The sequence below is a fragment of the Vicugna pacos genome, unplaced genomic scaffold (genome assembly GCF_048564905.1).
Source record: "Vicugna pacos unplaced genomic scaffold, VicPac4 scaffold_65, whole genome shotgun sequence".
NCBI classification, from domain to species: Eukaryota; Metazoa; Chordata; class Mammalia; order Artiodactyla; family Camelidae; genus Vicugna; species Vicugna pacos.
Genome location: NW_027328746.1, coordinates 1,070,372 through 1,094,182, shown reverse-complemented (window position 1 = coordinate 1,094,182; position 23,811 = coordinate 1,070,372). Strand labels below are relative to the sequence as shown.

The window sequence follows — 23,811 nt, the reverse complement described above, 5'->3', positions numbered from 1 at the left end:
TTTATTAAATGTTAATTAACTCAATTAACTCCCTGTTGAAACCTTCTATTAAAGAACATGAAATGCACTACGTAAAAGCACCACGCCTGCAGTGACTACCTTAGCTGTCTTGATGGCAGTGCAGTCAGCCCCAACCATCCCGTGGCCCTGAGCTCCTGATGCTGGTAAGAGAGCACGCTGCCGCCTCAGATGGAGAGAAACTGTGAAAGCATTTTCTGAAAAGTACAGCACTGACAAAACATAACTGAGAAATCGCAGGCTCCTTTGTGGCTGTCATTTTCTGTTTCTCGCCAACCCCCGTCAATGAGCAGAACCACCCCTTTCCTGAGCCACGGGACTCACGTGGGAAGAAGTTTTGGAGAAATTTCCAGATATAGTATGTAACCAACTATACATAGAACTCTGACAAAAGAAACGATGAAATACTCTGATTTTGGAAGACACTCAATATATTCTCCTAAGCCTTAGTAGCTGGAAAGACTAGGCTTCTCCTAAGCCACTTATTTATTTCACAACCAGTGAGCATTTCCCATAAACCCTGTTACCCTGTGTCTGGTGGGAGCCTCAGGCACAATCTTGCTGTCCATCTTATAAATGACAGGGCAGAGGTGTGTGTCTCACATCTGCAACCCTCACACAGGCTCGCCTCCTAGCCTCACTGTCTGAACTTGGCCCTATTTTCTCACCTGTTTATTTGGTATCTGTTCTTCTGTAAGCTGCCTGAAATGCTTCTTGGAACAAGTCAGAAGAATGAGTGGGTAGAGGAATGGACAGATGGACAGGAAAGATGGGCAGACAGACAGAGAGACTCCAAGAAAAGGGGAACAAAGAAAATTTCCTATGCAAAACCCTCTTCTAGTCTGGGAAGAAAATCACCCTGGAGAAGTGTGAAGAGGCAGGTAGCTTAGGACTGTTTCCTGGATTCCATGAAATGTCACACCAAGTGACGAGAGGGTAGAACTATAAACAATAAAAGAAAAAAGCATGCATGCTTGAAAAATATATCTACAATATGTACTTTCTAAAGAATACATTCAAATAAGCAGGGCCAAATAACACAATCCTTGGGTATTTACAGAAGTGAGAATCCCATCTCTAAACCACAAGGCATCCCTTTGGAGCACTGAGAGTCTACACGGGGCGGTCATAGAGCCATCTCCGCAAATCCATTCTATCCTGCACTTATGTGGAACGAGCTGCTGTGCTCAGGCTGCCCACGCGTGTCATTTACACACCATAACACCTCTACGGGGGAGGGATGCCTAGCGAGCCCCGTCTCTGTAGGGCAGAAAACAAGTCCGGGAGAGGCTAAGCCGACCTACAAGTTCTCCAACTCACAGGGCTGGTCACTCCAGAGCAGGACTCAAACTCGGACCCATGTTTGTAACCATAGTACTACAGTGCTTTATGTGCTTTTTGTGTGTATAATACATTTGTTTCTGGCATGAAAGGATATTTAATTAATGTTCGGTTGTCTTGTCTATCTCATTAGCTCACAATCAATCTTTATACTTTTGAATTGTACTCTTGTCCCCTGGAGAAAGGAACGGAAAGAGCAGGGGTCACAATGAGGAGGGGCTCCATTCTTTATCTGGTACCTCATCTCATCCAAGTCCCCAAACAGGGTGAAGGAGCAAATGTTCTCTTCAACTTTTAAAGAGAGGGCTCCACTGAGGGTGACTTTCTCAATTCCAAAACCAAGGCTGGGGGCAGGGCACATGCAGCAACAAGAGCAGTATCACCTGTAGGAAGGCGAAAAGAGCTCACGGGAGGGCTAAGGTGGTGTGACTCATTTAATTTCAATCGATAAAAGAATACCACAGTCAAAATACTAGCATGCAATGGATTTGCTCTTTCTTGACATCTAGCAAGTTTCCACAGCCCCCATGTAACATTATCATGTACCAATGAAAGGAAGAGTCTACAGACAGGGAAAATCAATGCCACAGGCAGGCTGAAAACCAGGCTGGAGGAAAGGAAGAGAAAGGGCATAATTAAGAAGAGGGGAAAGGCTGGGAAAAAGACATCATCACAAGACCTCTCAAGCATCATCCAACAATCATATAATCATTCATTCAAGAGAGAGTTACTGAGGTCTTATTTTGTGGAAGATTTTACAGAGGGCAAAGCAAGAGCGCAGCGTCCATGGTGGCAGCAAGTGGCGGGGCTCAAATACACTTCTGATCCCGGTACCTTGCACACTTGTCCTCAGTATAAAGGCAAAGAAAAAAAAGTAAATTAATACTCTGTAAACTCAACGCATTGTTGAAAAGAATTAAAGAAGACCTAAATACCTGGACAGACACACCACGCACATTCCTGGATCAGAAGACAGCGCTCTTGAAATGGCAGTGCTCCCCAGAGCGATCCGTATATTCAACGTGGTCTCGATCACAAACCCAGCGGGCTCCTCTGCAGAAACTGACTGCTTGCTGCTACAATTCATATGGGAATTCGAGGATCTAAGTAACCAAAACGTACTTGAAGAAGAAGAACAACGTGAGAGGTCTTGTAATTCTCAATTTCAATCCTTACAACTGTATCTCCAGGTGAGATTAGATGCCATCTTTAAGTTATTATTGTGTTTATCCTTATTTTCCAAATTCTCTACAATGAATATAACTGTTACAATAAGAAAACTAAAAAGTTACGTATCTTTTAAAACATGCACACCGATTCATTCATTGGGAAAAATATTTTAACTATAAAGAGTTAAACAAATATGTAGTGAGAAAGGACTACTTAAAAAAAAGAGTGCATTTAAATTTTTCATAAATTGAAAACTGAAAAGCACAAACACATCAAGTTTCTAGGGAGACCGATGCAACATATTAATAGTTATTTCCATAATTCTAATTTAACAATGAAAACTCAAGAAAGGGAAAATCGTGGTTGACAGCCAACTTCAAACACATGGAGAGCAAAGGCCTAGAAATCACAGTTCCTTTAACTCTGCAACTAACTCAATAGGAGAGGAAATTCCTCACTTAGGGGACAGTGGAATCCCATGCATAAGACAGGATACACATTACAAACTGCACTAGAATCGGGGTGATTTTCTTAGAAGAATTCTAAAGTTACAATATTGCTGAAAAACTATAAAAACACTGACAGACAGATTAAAACACACAGTCATATATATTATTTAGAAACATATGAAGTCTGCTCCCATGTTGCATAGAAATACAAACATAGTTGTTCATTTATGGGCACTGATTACTTTATCCTAGGTAGAATATTTCAACTAAAACAAATAATCAATAATACACTCTTCTTGTCAAATTTAGTTGATAAGTTACTCTGTTATGTAACCATAATGTGTCTAAGATAGATCTAAAGTTATTGAAAAAGAGCTTTGTATGGTTTCTTGAACTCTTCTCAAAATTCCAAGCTTAATTTTAAAATAGAACTGAGCAGTATGTCTATATGCTCTTTTCCCTTGTGAAATGAACAACACAGTCTGTTGTCAAAATTGTGTCCTTACAATGATTCACGAGCACCGTATCCTAACAAAACTGCTGGACAGCAAGGCACTATCCAGACACTGTGACCAAACAAATGAAACACAAGGAAGGCAGTGACCATATTCTGGAGGGCTTAGAATCTGTGCCAACACCGGGGTTTTTATTTGATTGGTTTGATTGGGTAGCAAAATGAAATCAATCAGGTACTTTCTTCTTTGAGCATTCTGTAAGTCATGACTGTTTTTAGTGTCATGAGCAGGAGAGAATTAAGCATGAATTGATTGGGTCAACTAGCAACAATCATCACTCGAGGGTGAGTAATAAAGAAGTTAACTGATAGCAACGCTTCTGCTTACATGAGACCTAAAATAAAGCTACACTGACCTCTGCAAGGAAAATGAGGAGATGAGGTCCCCAATGAGAAAACAAACTAACAAGAAATCAAAAAAGGAAAGTCTTTTTCATTAACGATTCCAGGAAAGAGTGGAGCATGGTGGGGAAGAGCACAGATGCTGGGGAAAAACACGAGGGTCTGAACTCCCACAACACTGGGTAGCTGTGACACTGATATGTCATTCAAATTTTCTGCATTTCAGTCTCCTATCCACAGACTGGGAAGAACAACAGCACCCATCTCCTAGAACGGTCCTAAGAATTAAGTTATTTTATATATAAAAGTTTAAATAAAATACCTCAGATTTTAAATATTACCCCAAAAGCACAAGGAACAAAGAAAACAGAGATAAATTGGAGTTCATGAAAATTTAAAACTTTGCTTCAAAGAACACCATACAGAAAGTGAAAAAAAAACACACAGGAGAAAATTTTTTCAAATCATTTATCTGATTAGGAATTTGTATCTCCAGATAAGAAAAAAAAAACTCCTAAAACTCAACAATAGAAAGGCAACTCAATTAAAAAGTGAATAATGGATCTGAAAAGGTATTTTTCAAGGAAAATATACAAATGGTCAATAAGCACAATGAAACGATGTTCAATATCTTTAGCTTTAAGGGAAATAAAGTCAAAGCCACTAGGAGAACTGCTTCACACTCACTACAATAGGTTATAATAAAAAAAGAGTAATAAGCAGTAATGAGGACACAGAATAAGTGGAGCTCGCAGCCCTTGCTGGTGAGGATGTAACACAGCGTGGTCACTTTGGAAAACAGCCTGGCAGGGCCTCAGAGAGTTAAATATTTGGTTTCTGAATAACCCAGCAATTCTGCTCTCTGGGCACACACGTTAAGAGAACTGAAAAGAAATGTCCACATAAAAACTCCTACAGGAATATTCACGGCGCCATTATTCATCACAGCCAAAAAGCAGAAACAACCAAAATGCCTATCACCGATGAATGGGTAAACAGTGGTGCCCAGCCATACAGTTGAATATTATTCAGCAATAGCAAAGCATAGAGTACTGACCCAGGCCACAACGTGGACAAACATTGAAAACGTTACTCAGTGTGAAAGAAGTCAGTCACAATAATCGGTTCCATTTACATGAAATGACTCAGTTTACATGAAATGTCTAACACAGGCAAATCCACAGAGAGAGAAGAGTGGCTCCTTGGGGCTGGGGGAGGATGGGGAAAATGGGAAAGACTGCTTATGCTTACGGGGCTTCCTGTTGGGTGGATGAAAATGTTCTAAGTTTCACTGGGATGCACAATTCTAGGCAAAGGGTAAAAACCACTGTATATGTTAATGAGTGAATTGTATTAAAACTGTTAAGAACAAAAGCACCTCGGGCCAGTACCTTCCCATAGTAAATGCAAATTGCTAGCTTTTATTACAGGAAGAAGAAACTGCCCTCAGCATGAAAGCAGGAGATCAGCAAATGTGAGTTAACCGAAATTGGATAAGAGCATTTCACTTGAAACAGTTGCTGAGTGTACACGAAATATTCACAAATAGGAAAATCAGTTTGACATCACGAAGAAGCATTCTGCTTCAAATGAAAATCAAGGATTCGGCAAGCCCAGCTGCTAGAAATGACCAGAGAAGAAACCTGGTTTTTCAAACAAGCACCAGAGCCAACAAGGAAATGGTGGTGAGGAAAGCAGGCGGCCGAAAATCTGGAATAGTTTGCTACAAGAAATTTCTCCACTGAAAATTCCAAAATAAAAAGAAAGTGATGCAATGCTGTGTTGACCTCACGTGAATGGGCTTCCTCCGGTGCTCGATTTTTCTGTAATCCCGAATGAGAGACTCAGGAGAATCAGCATGGCTCCTTGGAGCCACAAGTGACTGCCCACCAGCACGCTGACCACCATCACATCTGCCAGGATTGAATTGTAGAGAAGAGACCAACTTCTGAAAGGCACAGGAAATGTTGACAAGGGAAGAAAAGGCTGTGGTCAGTCCTGGGACAGAGGCCCTGTGAGCAGAGTCCAGAAGGCTTCAGGTGAATCACAAGGAAGCAGATCTCAATTATCTTCTCTCTCTCCCTCTGGTAGGAGAGATAAACCTGCATCCTTCTCACCTGGAACTGTGGGTTCTGGCTGGCAGAAGTTTTACTGACACGGAATGAATATTCAAGACTGTGGAAAAAATCCAGAAATCGATAGGGAGTAGGGAGCCAACTCCACGAGCCTCTCAAATTCTCCCATATTTATTGTGTTTAATCAAAGGAAATAGTCATTAACAGTTGTGTGATAGTAAGCAGGAAATTGGGCAAATTCTGTATGAGACAGAGATTGTAGAATCCACCATGAGTACATAGTCTTAGTGTATCTTTAGGGAAGTCATGGGGTGAGGGGAACAAAATACATTCTTTAGATATGTGAATTACAAAGCAGACCACCAGACCAGCCAGGTCCTTGTTTTGGGGGTAACAGACTATCTAACAGCACACAAGCCCAGCTTTTATAGCTGAGGTCCTGGGTCCTTGCTTTGCAATGAGCAGAGAGCTATCTAAAACCTCATCTATGCAAGCAAAGCATTGTCTCTGCTCTTTAAGGCAAGGAGACAGGAGTGAGGATGCACAGGCGCTTGATTGCAAAGCAGTTACTAAGCATATTTTTTCTTCTTAAAGTTGACAGGCGGCTGGGGTCTGTTACAATTTATTAACCCAATCACGGACTCCCAAATGGAACCATTATGGAGAACACCCTGGGATGACAAATCCTGGTTTTGGGTCATTTCCTGCCAGCTTCAGCCACTCTAGCAGGGTCTAGGCACATCCCTGAATAACGATCCCACAGAACCTCCCACATTCTTAACTCCTGGTGCTTGAAACTTAATTTTAGCTCTACACATCTTACAGTAGAAAAGTTTCAGAAATAAAAGATATTATATAAATTTTATAGCTCATCATAGGACTGATTTTTCTCATTGCTCTAAGCTGCTGCTACTTGGTAAAACACCTAACTCTACAGGTGAATTCAATACTTTCCATTGTGCATAACTAGCCAGTTTGGTCTCGCTAACTTCTATTGGTCAAATACCGATACACTTAATTGATTTCATTGTTCATCAATTTCAGCCGGGAGGAGAGGGAGTCTCACTCTTTCCCTCAGCCCACCCTCAATTCTTTTATCATCAGCAACTCAGGCCTCCTGAAAACAAAACAAAGCATTTGTTTCCCTTCTTCTACACTTTCCACAAACCCAACGGAAAACATCAGCCTGAAGAAAGAATTCAACACAAATGTTAAAACAAAAATCTATAAACCTGAAGTATTTCCATCTCCAAATCATGATACACAATGACATGAGATTAAGTGTGTCAGGCACAAAGCATGCGTGAGCCTAACCACCTGATTTATATTCTTCAAAGGAAGGAAGGTTTTCGTACATTTTATTATCACTCATTGTCGTTGTTTCTGATTAAGCCAAAAAATAGTTTATGAAATAATTTAGCACTGCAATAAAAGATTTTTGTTGTATCAATTACAGAAGACATTCAGAGGGGATGGGAACACCCACCTCTGTAAAAAATGCAAAATATCTTCCCCTGTTAAGAACACGTATAAAAATGCAACAGAGAATTCAAATTCTTGTGGAGAGGAGCAAAAGCCACAGAACCAAAGCAAAGTAATACTATGAGTGAATTCAAAATTCACTGGACAAACATGCTCAATGCATTCAATGAAATTTAAAGACACACTGCAAAACATTCACTTAATGATCTGCAGGCTAGAGGAAGAATTTCCCTCTTTAACAGACAGCAGAAATCAATAGGGTGCCCCACCAAACAACGACCAAAGAACAATCAGGTTTTTAAAAGTTCTGATAAATCAGCATATTCTAAAGATAAAATCCAAAAAAAAATTTAAACATTCATTCACACCACAATGAAACAAGCACTTAAAAAAACAAAAAAACCCAAAGTAACTAAGCACATAGATCATGTACATAGATCAATGAGAATTTCTTGTGCCGCTGGAAGAAAGAATAGGCTATAGCCTTTTACTTGAAAAATAAAACTACTTTTAAAGATAAATGCTAAAACACATTTCATCATTCATGTTGCCTTGAAAAACCTGAGGCACTTGTATCTGATTAGAAAAGAAATTCTGAGTAATAGTATGTTACATTTCAGTGCCAGTTTGCTTTAGAAGAAAAGAGAATAGAAAAACTATTGTTTCTCATATCCTGCATAAAGTGTGAAGTGCCTCCTTGCCTCTTTCTCCTCCCATTTTCTAAGCTCATGCTCCGCAACACTTCAGAAACATGTTTGAGAACCACTTATTCCCACCAATATGCCAAATGACAAAAGAAAATCAATTTATTTTTGTAAATATATGCCTATACCTTGAACTGGAGGAGAAAGGTATCAGAAGACTATATGGAACTTATTTCTACCTTCCTGAAATCACACACACAAACGTTCACACAGACACAGACACAGACACCTACCCCCTGGATTACTGGGCACTTCAAAAGCTTAGGACTTCCAACTTCTAGAAGATAAATTTGCAGTTAGTCTAAAATACAAAACTGTCAGCTTTCGAAAGCCTTGATCATCTGCTAAACCATCCAAATATCAAAGAGACCCAATTAGTCTTTTCTGTAGAATGTAATTTCCCATGATGGCAAAACAGAACCTAAGAAGTACTGGATCCAAGTCTCATGTTTATCACCAGCTATGATCGTTTTTAAGCACATTAAAAGATTCAGAAATGTATGTCCCAACAACATTTATTCTTATTGAAATAGTATACGTGTTCAATTGCCTATACAGAGACTAGGTCCCATGATGGTGTTTAAGAGCTCTTTTGTGTATTGCAATATGTATTTTTAAGTACAGACAAGGAGAGTGGCTATTACTCAGTTGTAGAGCACCTGTTTAGCACGCACAATGTCCTGGCTTCAGTCCCCAGCACCTCCAAAAAAATAAATAAAAATAAGGGCACATTTAAAAATAAGAATAAAGTTATAAAAAAATACAGACTAAAAACCACTGCAACATAAAAGCCACAATTACAATAAAAAAACAAGTGTTTCTATCAAATATTGACTATAAGCCAATCACAGAGACAACCACAAATCACACCTGATAACTATCACGTGTGATTCTCAGCAACCCTACTAAGTAGACACGGATGAGAAACCCGGCCCTGCAGATAAGGAGACGGGGCTCGGAGGAGCCGGGGACGCTGACCGTCCTGCTCCCCGGGACACCGCGTCAGCCCAGGGCAAGCGCTGACGGAGCTGCACAGAGGGGACTCCCAGCTGCATGGAACCTTAGGGCACTGAGGAGTCCCAGAAAACACTAAAAATTGTTCAGTGAAAAAACAGCTAAAATATATTACACTGTGCCACATCCTTTAAACAGGGAACATGACTGAGACCGTTTTGATGCCTCCGTGTCCTTTCTGCCATCATCAGTTACTTGCCCGCTCAGCGCAACCAGTGATAAACTGGACCCCATATGAACTGCACTCAGATGGAAGAGCTTTTAAAGTTGTTTTATGAAGTTTGTAGGACTCTGTCTATGCCTCACACAGGTGGTCATCCATCACTTCTCACCAGTGTGGATGTACCACCTGAAATCACTCCTTTCTGCTTTTTAAAGACCCTTTATCTACTCCAGACTTTTCAACAGCAAAGAAGCAGCTCAACCACAGAGAGTGGACAGCTTCTCACCAAATGGACTTGAACAGCCCATCGGACTTCCTGGAAGCCCTTTTCTTCTATTAAGCCCACTTTCAGGTACTTCATCATTTTCTGATTAGTGGACTTGGTCTCTGACTGGCCTACTCAGAGAGCTCCCAGCCTCACATCCGGGTGTGGGATAGGACCCTGCTGTTGGGGGAAATCAGTGCGGAAGGCGGACATACTCCAGTCAGGACTGCATGGGTAGAAGTGCCACAACGTGCTCAAAAATTATGCAGTCAGCACCCTTGGGCTCCCATGGACTGGTTTCATATTAATCAAACTCATGAGACACTGATGCAAGAAAACCAGAAACTTAACTTATTAATGTAACAGAAGACGTGAAACTATGAACCAGACTGCAATATCAGAGTTCAACCATGAGTACATGTTCTCCTCAACGGCCTAATCACGGGCAGGCAGTCACATGGCAAGCATGGACAGAAGCAGAGCAGGAAGGGTTTCTAGATTAACTCAATGGACTAAATTTCTGTTATACGGAAAGTTCTACTGCCTGGAAAACAATTAACGCTAATCACGGTGCACTCTTCATGGACAGTGGCCGATACTCGACTGTGAGCACCTGTGTAACTCTCCTTTCTCTGTCTTTCTGGGCTAACTGATGCACAGAGGTACAGAGATCAAGGCATGCAGGTACCTCTAAACAACCAAAGCTCATCTCTGTGAGCCTCAAAACCAGACAGCCAGGGTTATAACACCAGCTCTGCCACTTACTAGTTTTCTGACTTTGGCCAAATTACTTAACCTCTGTGTGCCTCAATTTCCACACTGTAAAACTGGGATAACAATCAAACCTTCCTTACTCGCTTGTTGAGAAGATTGAAGGATTCATTTCTGTAAAACTCTCAGAGAAGAATGTAGCACATTTTTGGTGCTCAACAAACGTCAAATTAATATAAAAGTGATTTACAAGTCTCCCTTCTAATCATCTTCAGTGTTTCCTGGCTAGACTAAGTCCCAAAGGAAATCCTTATTTCTCCTTTTATAAACTCTTGGGGAGCAGCCTTCTGTTCCATCCCACCACCTCTTTAAAATGAAGGAGGGGATGCCTCCTCCCCACTACTCTGGGTCATGGAGTGTGCTTCTCCCTTCACACCCCTGACCCCTGGCCCACAGATAGCCCTCGTCACACTAACAGAGTGAGTTGTGATTCCGCGGAGACAAGCAGGGCATGTGAAACCCTTCCTTTCCTTCCAGTGTTGGCCACCCTTGGGAAGCAACCGGGATGCTCAGCTCCATGGCAGGACAGCCCTGTGCATGATGGGGCACATCCTCTCAAGGGAAGGCTCGCTGTGGCCCAGAGATACCTCCGACAGGGTGAGTTTCTACTTCTGGGACACAGTATCATGACACGCATTTTCCCAGAGCCCTGAAGTTCATGGAGAACGTGGCTTCATCAGTAACAAAGAACACATTTATCGCCTGCCTAGTCTTTTGTGTCTCAGTTGGCTGCTGGGGACAACATGTGTATAAGTATTGGATCCCCTTAAGCCCCAACATATATGAAGTAACAAAACATTCTGTGGCTTAACGTTGGTTCAGGGCGACTGTGTAACAGTTCTGACTCTGCTGATGCTAAATTATGGGTATAGGAACTATGGAACCTCCTCAAATATCTTTCATCATAAAACCAGCTTTTCTTATTTTCCTGTTTCTTAGTAATTGCCAAAGACCATAAATGATGGCTTCACAGAAAACAGCAGCTAAAGTTTAAGAGCCCTCTTGACATACACACTGTGGGAAACACTTTACATAATTTCTAATTCTCACAATTCTACAAAGCAGAAACAAGCGTCCCCATCTCACAGACGAGGGAAAAACTGAGAACGAACTGACTCAGGCTCATGTGGCTCAGTGGCAGCACGTGCACGCAAACCCAAGTCAAAACACTACACCTCTTCGTATATGTACCAAATCACCTCCCACCAATTAACAGACAGCGGCGGGGTCAATAGTCAGGGAACTCAATACACTTTTCACCTTTAAGGTGTTCCAGAGGCCGCTTCTAGCTCTGTTTTAAAATCCTGGCTCACTGGTTTCTAACACTGGAAGCAAAGTCAGATTTTGCCACTGTTTGCACAGCAAGTCTGAAATGTTCACAGCGAGATGACAGAATAAAACTAAGATATAAGCAGAACAATTTTTCCAGGTAGAGAAACACAATGGACATTGTGCTATTCTGAAGCGTTAAGCAAAGTAATCAAAATAAAATCACGTTGTTTAAGCCTTCTTTGACAAACAGGAAAATTAAGACTGAAAGAAGGTGCATCTGTTCCACCTATGGCTTAAAAGACCTTCCAGGTTGCCGGGAAAGATGCAACACAAAAATTCCCTGTAGGATCAGAAACGAGAATCAGGTAACTAAAAGCTTACGTACCACATACTACACTTTGATTCGGGGGAAGGGAGGGGTATTCAGTATTTAATCTGATATTGCTAATAGTCCTGAATATAAACAGAAGACATAGGCTCATGGAAACTCATCTTAGAAGAGGGAAGAATACAGTCCAGCCACTTCATTTTACAGGAGGGGAGACTGAGACCTGGGATCTGCCCTCCTGGCAATCCGCAGCAAAGCTCTCCTAGGCCTCATGTCTTGCACTGTAGCAAAAACCAACAGATCTGTACTACACCTACATTCATAAAAGTCACCTGTGTATTTTTCCAACAGCAGGTTATCTAAGTATCTTGCAAAATACTTCTCAAAGAGCCAGGAAATCATACAAGTTTGCTGAAATACAAAAACATTTATTTACATAATAAAACAGCATGAGCTTTATTCTATTAAAAAAGTGACACGTCAAATCAATGTTTTGATATTTTAAACCTGTTAAGAGTGCAGAAAAAAAATCAAAATTTTTTTTAATCACAAAATAGAGAAGCTTACTCCCTGAAAATGATCAATGTGGATTTTTCTAAACTTAATGGATCTGTTCAGAGTCAGATGAATTTAAATGTCTGAGTGGATGGTTACACGGCAACATGAATTCTGAGTTGTAAGAATACATATGCTGAGTAAATAACCTTCAAGGTCGTCTGCTTAAGGCAATTTAACTCGTCCCTGTCTCACTAGAATGATACAGAATTCATTAAAACTTCATACTGCACTAAAAAAAGAATCCTTATTTTTTTAAACCATATACATATATATCATATATATACATATTGAATATGCATCAGAAATAAGCCACCCTCTTTAGTATTCAGAATTGATCCTTCTAAACTATCTGTCATTGTGACAGCATATTTTTATTAAGCACCTCTTGGGTGCTTTTTATACAAGGCGTCTAACTCTCACAGTCAGACAAGGTAAATGATATTACTCAAATTTCACAAACGAGGAAATGTACTTAAGCCATGAAAACAATTTACATATTCATCATCAGGAAAGAAAAGAGTAAGGATTTTACGTACAATACTCTCTGACAATCTTTTCTTCCATACTAAGACTACATAAAACCAATTCAGTCTTTGTAAGTATTTCTGACAATAAGGGCCACTAGAGAAAAACAAGTAACATCATTAGCAATGGTTAGATTTTCAAAGCCCACTCCTCTTTTGCACTATAATTACTTTTAATGTTTGTTTTTAGTGCTTACAAAACACTAAAATAAACAAAAATTATCTTTTTAAGTCATTACCTGAGAATAAAACTTTTGTGAAAATGAACAATTTTAATTTATGCCACTCTATCTCACATTCTCACTGGTGTCTCTCCTTTGAAGACCTCGTCAGGCTGAGATCACTAAAATCGGTCATTTATGGGCTCACAGGAGTTCGGGAAACCACTCAACGGGAGGCTGATTAGAGGAGCAATTGAGAATGCATCCTGTGCAGCCTGGATTCCAGCACCGAGCTACCCACCGCCAGCTGCGTGTGATTTGGGACAAGCTGGCCCATCTCTCAATCCCTCAGCTGCCATAAAGGAGACACTGATACCTACCCTCCAACACTTGCTATGAAGTAAAACATGAGGATAGCATTTTAGCCTTAGTTAGGTGTCCACTCACAGCGAGTTTGGTCATTATGATGATGAGGATGGCTGTTAATAAATTAAGCTAGACCAAAAAGTAGAAATCACCATAAAGGAGAAACGTTTTAAGTCAATGAACATTTCCTTTTGGATGGATTGCAGAATATTCTATTGATTTTTTTAATAAACCAAGTTTTGTCCATTAATTATAGATTTACAGGTTCATGGACAAGTCTCCAGAAAAAGAATTAGAGGCCTCTAACTTCTGAATATTAAGAAAGTAAAGTTTAAAAAAAATCAGGGGGGATATTATACCTCATTTGGGAGAGTATGTGCTTAGCATGCATGAGGCCCTCAGTTCAGTCCCCAATAACACCATTTAAAAACTTTTTTTTAAGAAATGGAGAATTACAGCAAAAAATGGAGGAATACAGAATTTTGTTAGAGACTCAACTCAGATTTAAGATGGGGAAAAAACATCTATTACTCAGAGTGTGAAGGAAAAGCCCAGCTGGGCTAACAAGCTAAGTCACAAATCTAAGTGTAACAAGTGTCGGATTACTGATCTGAGTTCTGCTGGGCTAACTCATAAATCTGAAGTTTAGTGTCAGTCTATTGGGCTAACGAGCTCAGTCACAAATCTAAGTGTGATAAGTATCGGTTTACTGATATAAGTTCTGCCGGGCTAACTTGTAAATCTAAGGTTTAGTGTCAGTTTACTGGGCTAACAAGCTAACTTATAAATCCAAGCTCAACTAGCATCAGTGATGTGATCTGTTCCAAATTGATAAGCTCCAGTATACTGATTCCTTGCTTTTTGTTGTTTGAACCTTATCGGCTAATAGCCCCATACTTGTAATTAACCCTATAAAACCTCATGTGCATGTCTTGGAGGCGCTCAGAGCTTTGGAGCAGAAGCCCCTCTGAGCCCGCCGGCCTAATAAATCTGAGTACTCTAACCCTCCGAGTGGTGCTTGTTTCTTGGCTGGCCTGTCATTTCCGTACCAAGAGGAAATCTTGAGAACTATGTAAACTGGATCTGAGATGTCTAGTCTTTTAACATTATTCACGAATTCATATTACCAAGTCTTAAAACTACCTGATAACCCACAGTGGTGATAGTGATCATAACAGCTGCCAACGCAGATCGATCTCTGGCTAGGACTGCTCTGTACTGACATCTCTGTCCCTGAGGCCTCACCAGGCTGAGAGCACTAACTCTGGTCATTCATGAGCATCTCGTGTAAGTCCTACATTTGTGCTTCTCACTCCCCCCTCACCAGCCCCTCTGAGGGAAGCACTGTTATCATCTCCCCCACCCGCAGATAAGGCCACTGAGGCACTGAGACTAAACCAGTTCCAAGTCACATCGACATTAAAGGACGTCTGTATTTCTGCTGTTTTGATTTTGACAAAGGAATCTGAGATATCAATTCAAGGGAGGCTGTTAAATAAGCAAGTCTGTCTGATCTTCACCTCAAAGAGCAGATACTATAAATTCCTGATGTAGGATGAGGCTGCCGCCACAAACTGACTCAGCTTGAAATTAATATCCAAGATGATGCAGTGGAAACACGTAAATATTCAAGAGTGTCAACTCCGCTCACGGGTCTAGGCCCTTCACTGTCTGAACGGGGGTAAATCCCCACCCGTGTCAGGGAGGAAAGCACGCATCTTCCATGTCTCACTCAGGCTTCACGGGCTGTTTCCCGCCACAGACTGTCCTCAACGATTAAAAAGCTCTCAAGATTTTTACACCGTGCAAAACTGAAAGACATTTCTGCAGATAGAGCAATTTCTCAGGCTTAAACCTATTTTGCTTACACTTAGCAAGGGGGAAAAAAGAAACATGACTCTGCAAATTCTCTGATCCTCACCACTCACAGGAGTAGAAATGCCACAGCACAAGATGACACTTCACATTGCAGGGTGAGAAAAAATAAAGCTGCCCCAACAACAGGCACTCCCAGAGACAGCGCTCAGCAGTCTTCTGCACACTTACGGTTGTGCAGGCCTCACCACCAATTTCCAGAACACTCCATCATCACAAAAGAACCCCCTGTCCAGTAGTAGTCACTCCCCATCCCCCCTCTACCAAGCCCCTTGCAACCAACACCTGTTCTCTGCCTCTGCATGTGCCTATTCTGGGCATTTCAGATCTCTGAAATCAACAATATGTGGCCGTTTCTGTCTGGTTCCTTTCACTTAAAATGCTGTTATCAAGGCTCGTCCATGTTGAAGTGGTATCAGCATCTCTCTCTCTTTTTTTTTGAAAACGTTAAAGTTTATTAGAAGGTGGTAAGTACTATCAAAAATAGTAGAGTGGAGCATAAGTGATTGGGTTTTAAAGGGAAAAGGGCGGGTTGAGCAGTCAGGGTGGACTTCCCAGAACAGGTGGCCTTCATCATCTTCCCCTTTATTTTTTTTTCTTTTTTATTCACTCTTACATCTGAATAATGTTCCACTACGTGGAGATACTACATTCTGTTCATCCATTCAGCAGCTATGTATGGACGAGGTCCAGAAGAATGAATGTAAGAGGTGAGTAGCAGGGATGGCATTTAAGCAAAGGGCAAGATGTGCTTTTAAAAAAAAAGCCAACAAACAGAGGCACAAGGAAATTCAGTGAGTTTCTGAGCAAAGTGAATGCTTGCTTCGGCAGGACTACCGTGCAGGGCTGGGGCGGATATTGGCAGGAATCAAGGTGAGGGAGTAACCTGAGAAGACGCCCCACTGCAAGCAGCTCAGCCAGTTCTCCTCCCTCATCCTGTATTTTTAGAGCCATGTTTCTGTGTTTCTCTTACTTCAAGTAATAGCACTTTAAATACACATCTCATCATCTGCATTAGACCACCTTACTTCCAAGCCACAGAAAATCATTCACTGACCGGAGCAGCTCCAGGACATAACGGTGATGGATCAGGGAGTCCTGCAGCATTCCAGCCTGCAGGCACAAACCCATGTGCCCCGTTGATGTCCAGAAAATAAAATGCAAGGATATATCTCACTGCTGGTACACGATATCTGCCCTTAAATTGCCCCATAATCTTGCTTGCAAAGCACTACTCAACCCTCTCACAACAACAAAAAAAAAAAAAACAAAAAACAAAAGCAAACAAAACAGCTAAGAAGGCAAATTTAGGCTCTTCCATTGAAAACCAGCAACCATCAATGCCAGTATCTGAGCTGGAATGCTCCTGACTTCAAAAACCACTGCGCAGTTACTTTTTAAACGTGAAAGGCACATATGTATTCCACGTAGATGATATTACAGAAGGATTTTTCTTTTCATAATTTCCAGTTGCAACATTAGCACAAGAAAGTTTATGTTTCAGCTTTCAAAAAATCAATTATCTTCCACTTTCTTAATGTTGATCCTATTATTATTTTATAAAGGGAGCTATGCTGCATATTATAAACCAACTCTTTGGCTTCTGCAAACAAGACCTTTATGACCTCACTATTTCAGAGCAAACTTTAATGATGCTTTGAGAGGTGGGGCCTGGGGCGCTCACTAACAGCTCTTTAAATACTGACAAGGATGTGCTATTAAGTAATGCAAAGGCTGTAACTCCACATTAACTCAGAAACCAAAGAAACGACACCAAAGCCTTAATTTATCATTTTTATATATTCCTATTCTTTTGAATATTAATGTTCTTGAAAGATATGGGTTTTTTTTGAGAAAGACAGCAGCTGTATTAAATTTCCTCTCACCAAGAACGCAATTTTTATCAAGAATAAAACCCCTATGGAAATCCAAAAGACGGGACGTTTCTAGCTAAGTGAACATGCAGAACAAACCTAAATCCTATCAGATCTCACTCCAACGAGCTCAACAAAGTCCTGGGCTACCCTGAAACTTAGCTCTCCTATTCCAAATGTTGGCTGAGCTAAGATAATCACACAAGGCAGGGAAGGAGAGAAGAGGAAAGTCCACCTAGCGGCCTCCATCTTTTTACTTCCAGCCAAAAGGCGCCGCTAGGGCGGCCCCGCTAACAAGCCCTCCCCATAAGGAAATCCGGCATCCACACTGCCCCTGCAGTTCCCAAGCAGCCCCGACGCCCCTCTCCCACGGGTCACCTCCCAGCCTGTGAATGGTCTTCTAATGACCCCCCCCAGTTGGTGGCACCCTCCCCCTCTTCCCCGCTACACACACACACACACACACACACACACACACACACAGAGCCAGGGCAGCCTGCCCAAAGGACAAATTTGATTACATCATCCCCACTTCAAACCCTTCAGAGGCTCCCTGGTGGAGTTCTAGCCGCACCCCCGACACTTCTCGCCCAGTTTCACCTCAGTACCCAGGTCCCCAGTGACCTCAGGGGCCCCCTGACCTGCTCCTACTTCTCACTTGCCTCCAGGCTCATTTTGACTGTTTCTCAAGGAAGCCTTCCCTCCCTCCAACCTCCGCACTTTGTTCCTCTCTTCCTAGAACATTCTAGGTTAAGTCAACTTCTGACACTGCTAAGCTCCCAAGAATCAAATACATTTTGCTTACTAATATGGGTCCACCCTCTCTCCCCTACACTCAGAAGTGCTCGTGTTATGAATAAATGAATGACGGGGTGGGTCTCAAAGGGAGAGACATACCTGCTGTCGCCCATCCCGACCCTACTTTCTGTAGAATATGAGAAGCAAAACCAGAAGTACCTTTCCTGAGGGTCACTTCCTGCTGACACCCTTCACTGCCTCCTGTGTCAGTTCTAGTAAAACCGAAACTCTTCCAAAGCCCTCCACCCTAGGCCATCTCCAGTGTCCTCCCCAGCAGGGCACCCTCCACCCTGGACCACACAAGGCACTCTCCCAGAGTCCCCACCCCACAAGCCTCCAGGCCTCTGCCCAGGCTGCACCTGCCACGTGAGCCATCCTCTTGATGCCTTCTCCTGGCTGACACTTACTATGTCCACACAACTGAATGTACAGCCCATTTCTTCCAGGAAGTCCTCTCTGATAATGTCCTTTAGGTCTTGGCTGGGCTCCCTCTACAGCAGCACTGCATGGTGACCAACTGGGTGTTTGCCCACTCCTTTGAGACCACGACCTCTTGGGGGCCATGTGGGAAGGAGTGAGAGATTACAAGAGGGCTGGGAAAAGCAAAAAGCATAAATCACAGCCCAAGTCCCAAATTCAAGGATACTTTCTCAGAAAAAAAGAATAAAATATTTCACAAGAGTGCAATTTGGCTACAATTTTTGTGGCTTGTGGACAGCAAGAGCTTGGTGTTCTAGTCCAAAACCCAGGTTACATGCAAAGAAATGTATATATTCATATTCAAAGGAAACCAGAGCTGCTCAAAAACAGTTTGCAGTTAGAATTGAAAGGAACTTTGATAAAGGCAATCTCTCTCTCTCTTCTTTCTTTTCTGGCATCATATAATTTTAGAAGTATTTGCGTGACTAAGAGATGGCTACAGCCCGTGATTCTGCACTGGAGTGTTTGCGGCTGAGGAAGCCCAGATTACATTCACTGTGTAAATGCAATCACGCCAACACACTGACAGGCGCCCTGGTGGTGGAGCTGATGTTCCAAAGCAGGCAACTTTATGTTGTAAGAGAACTCTAAATAGAAAGTAAGAAATGCAATGTTCTCTACTCAATTTCATTCGCTACATGGGCCATGAACTGATAGTATATCTTGTCTAGTGAAACCCAAAAATAAATTCTCAACGTCGATTTTCTTCATCTGACCGTTTTATGCTAACTTTGGATAAGAAACCCTCACTCCATATAGAAAGCTCAGGCCTAATCTGCAGCACAGTTACATCCCGTGGAAGAAAGCCTATCAAGGGAGAACTGGAGAGTTTCCCTTCAGAAGCTGCTAAGTCTGGTTTTGCACCTGTACATCATTTGCAACCACGTCATTGTCAGAGGAGTAAGACCTTACCTCTGTGGGCCGAAAAGCACTGCGGTTCTTCCGAACCATCAAAGAACACTGAGCTTTGTGAAACAGTCCTGAGGCACATAAATCGCACTTTTTCTGAAAGGCTCCAAAACTGACCCCCTTCACCATTCCAGGTACAACAGGGTGGTACCGGAATTAGTAGAGAAAACATGCCCTTGAAGTCTGACAAGGCCCTGCTTGAATCCTGCTACAGCATTTACTAGCCGCTAAATGGACCAATTCCTTAACCCCTCTGAGAAGGCTTCCCAATCTGCAAAAGGGGGCTGCCACCGACCACCTGGGAGGCATGGATGTGAATGCAACACGCAAGTAGGGCGGCCGACTGGTACCTGACACGGGGCCCTGCTAGTTTCCCTCCACTGCCCTTCTCCCCCTTTAAACTTGCTCTGTTCCCCCTGGTAAGGGTCAAACCAATGGAACAGACTGCCTGATTCTTCTGTGTATCCCCGGATACATGCCTTACCCTTAGGAGGCCAGAAAAAGAACTGTCTCCTCCCCAGTCACTATCAATGTTCTTAAGAGTCTGAGATTTTTTAACTCTAGTTTGCAGGGAGACTATTCCAGAACTGTCCAAGCACCATTCTCCAGGTTGGCTCCTCACCCAGCGCCCATCCCTTTTCACCTCAGATCCTCTGTCTGATTGCCTTCTGTTCATGGGAAAGCAAGTCCGGTAGGTTGGGGACTCCCTAGGCCTCCCTCCCTCCCTCACAGGTGAGTGTGACTACCTTCTCCCCACTCCCCACTCCAACTCCAGCTTCTGAGGAGTCTCCCCTCCCAGACCCTGCACCCTCTGCATCGTCCCAAGACGCGCACACGTGGCCACAACCTTCCCTTCAGATTTCTTCCTGGGTGGCCCTCCCCACCCCCTAGCCCCTTAAGGATAAATGGCATTGCTCTGAAAATCCCAAACGCCGCTGACTGACACACCAAAGCTAAATGGTCTGGGCTTTCCTCCAACCGAGGCACAGCCTTGTCCCCCCTCAGCCTTAGTCTGCACATCTCGAGATGAGCTCATCCACCTATACGGCTGTGAACACCAGCTAAGAATGACGACTCCCAATGTCTATCTCTAGTCCGGCTCCTTCACCTGAGCCCCAGGTTCATAGACCCGAGTGCCTCTTTGAAGTCCTAACTTGGATGACAAATGGCATTTTAAAAATCCCTCATGTCCACCATTTACTATGGAATTCGATTTCTGGCAGGTACCTCCCAGGCTCCTCATTTTAGTAACAGCTCCAGCACCCACCTAGGTATTTGAGGTCACATTAAATTTCCCCTGTTCCCTCCCCCTAGCCCTGCTCTGGAACCTGTCTTGTCATGTCCGTTGCTAAGCCCATCTCAAGACTGGTTCTGCAGGGACCACGGCCGGAACCCCACAAGCTCACAGCATGGTGCAGTGAGTCACAATCCTCCAAAGGGTGCTCCCTGGAGGGGGAGGCATCTCCTGGTATGGGTCACCTCAGAAGGCACTGGATTCTCACACAGGAGGCCCAGGAGAAGGGACTCAAGGTTCTCCCGTGGACTGAAATTTGAAGGGCCCGAGGTCTGGGGGAGCTCCTAATTAGCAGACACACTTGCCAGTGAGCAGATGTGGATGGAGGAACCCAGGCAAGGCTGTTCTCACTCCGACCCCAGGTCTCTCGGGAGCCACAGGAAAGGCCTGTGTCCAGGGCACAGCCCAGCCATCAGAGATCCCAGCCTGCATTTGCCAACCCGGACAGCCTAGACTCCTTCTACTTGCGACACTTACTTCTGTTCTGTTCCCCCCAAGAATGTGATGGACTCTTTCAGAAAGTCTGGCCTGTCTCAAGCGAGACCAAGTCAGTGAAGGATGAAGTGCAGACATTTGGACCACAGCATGAAAGGAGAAACAAGGCCTCATGGTCAGCATGATGGTGGTGGCCAAACCCTTCCCCCGGGTGAGATGAAACAGGGTGGGGGTGAGAATCCAAGGTCCTAGGTCGGCCAAAGCTTCTTCCTACACGGCTGACTGGGGTGTTGGACACTCACTACAGCAAACTAATGACACGGCCATCAATGGTGGACGTCAGCTGCAACAGACAACGAGTCAGCTACTTACTGCCAACATGTGTTAAAAGTAAAGTCCGGTGCAGGGAGGCCTGCATGGCTGCTGAGTCAAACCACAGACCAGGCTCTGCATGCCCACTGGCTGAAACCAAGAGGAAGCCACGGTCCCCTTTAGCGGTCCCTGTGTCCACCAGATCCAGGTGAGCCAGCTACTTAGGAGAAGGCCATGTTGTCCTGATACTCAGAAAAAACAACCTCGTAAAGGGAACAAAAGAGTGGCATGGATTTTTAGACCCGCTTCTGCCCCTTTATGAAGGCAAAATAAAGTAAATGGCATGGGGAAGTTGAATGCAAAAAAAAAAAATAACAAAACGGTGACTGCTTCCTCCAACAGCGTCCCCTGCAGCTGCTCACCTCCGAGCCTGCCACTTCCTCACCAGTGACCGCCGGCCAGGCAGCGCCATCACGCACGTCACAGATCGACAGCCAGGAACCGCATGCCAAGCACGTTTGTGGAAAACCAGGAATCGAGCAAGATGCTGCAGACTTTGACTTTCCAAGTTTAAATACTCCATGAAAATTACCCCTCAGCAGCTGCCTAAATCAATTCGTATCTCACTTCTTCAAAACAATCAAACAAATTTAATAAGGGCGCATTTGTCACCAAATATAAGGAGGACCAAACAGGTTCCTCAAATCAAGGATTTTAACAGGTATCAAACACCAGTGGGTGATGTGCTAACAAAGCAAATATTGCAAAAATTAGAAAATAAAAACATGACTAGGATAATACATGGATCAAGGCAGCTGTTAAGTTTTTGCCTTTTAAAGCGATGGAGACAGCATGGAGGGCGATCTAGCTATTTCCAATGCAGTGTGTGCACAGCCCACCTTTTCAGATGCAACAACATGCTCACAGGGCAGTACAAGAGAAAAAGGAAAAAAGAAAAAGGAAAAGAGGAACAAGCGAAAATTAGAAACACACAAGAACAAAAATGACTTTGACAGCCTATACAAGAATTTACGTCAGTGTGTGAGGCCAGGGACGCGAAGATGGTGAGACCCACACTCACCTCCTGCTCCAGGGAAGGTAGGGGCCTGAGAGGAGCAGCGCTGCCTGGGGACCCCACCGTGGTCATCGCCCCTAACCAAAACTCCACCTCCATGCATCTAGGCAGCTTTTGAGCTACAAAATGTGGTCGCATTTCAGGCTGGACAGCTTTACTCACTGCCACCAAGAGTAGCAGGAGAGAAATAGGCTCTACTCCTGCACCAAAGCATTGTTTTATAAATTAATGACTGTGGAATAGTAAAAGCAACACTGGAGTAAACGTGACTGGAAGAGAACGTGCTTGACCCAAGCTCACTGGCTGCGTTATCTCACTGATGTTCAGATGCTGTCTGAGCGCTTATTGTACCAAAACAGACAGACCCAACAGGAAGGATGTTTAATGCGCTGCTATATTTGGATGCCGAGAGCCATGCCTGGTACACGAGGTTCTGGGTAAACAATGGTGACAGTGTCAGCAACTATGGGTAAGCACACAACCAGTTACTCCGCCAAATCCCCCGGGCAGACTTCAAAAGGCAGAAACAAGCTGGCATTCTCTGATGGGTCTGCAGAATCAGAGCCAAGCAGTTGCTGAGGAAAATGTCATTAGTGCCTCATACGACAAAAGAGGAGGCACTGGACAGGGGGCTGGGGCAGGGACCCAGGCTTCCACTGCTCACCCACCAGTCTGTCCAGGGGGAGAAGTTGGTCCCTGCTTACATTGCACCGGTGCACCTACCGTGACTAAAGCCTGGGGGCTCAGCAGGAGGTCACAGGTGAGGTGAACGGAGCCAGCCTCGGTGTAGCACGGTGCTGGCAGCTGTGCCCTCAGCAGTGCCCAATCTCCTAAACCTGCCACCTCATCTCCAAGTAGCAGAAGGGGAGTGCGGACATGTGGATCACAGGGCCCTGCGAGGACAAGTACAGATCATGGCCACGACATGCGTCACCGCTTCCTTAAGCCATAGAGGCATGTCCGGGGAGGAACTGAAAATTCATCCAGAGCCCGCCAGGCACCACACGCAGGTGGGACTCGGGTCCCCTGAGGCTCTCACTCAAAGGGCTGGTCTGGAATTTCTTTTTATCAATTCTCTGGCTTCTTCTCCTCCAACTGACCACCAACCAGAAAGTAGGACCAGATCTTAGGTAAGTTCAAGAATCACAGAGCACTGCCTCCACAGCAGTCACGGCAGCACGTGCCAGGTCCTCCGACCGTCACCTGTGGGACCGCCATCAGCGCTCTCTGGACTCAAGGTCC

The 23,811-nt window shown here is 43.6% G+C and overlaps 1 pseudogene; it reads right to left on the bottom strand.

Moving 5' to 3' along the window:
- Positions 1-23,811, bottom strand: part of LOC116279196 (trafficking protein particle complex subunit 9-like) — a 51,632-nt pseudogene that overhangs the window by 26,227 nt on the left and 1,594 nt on the right.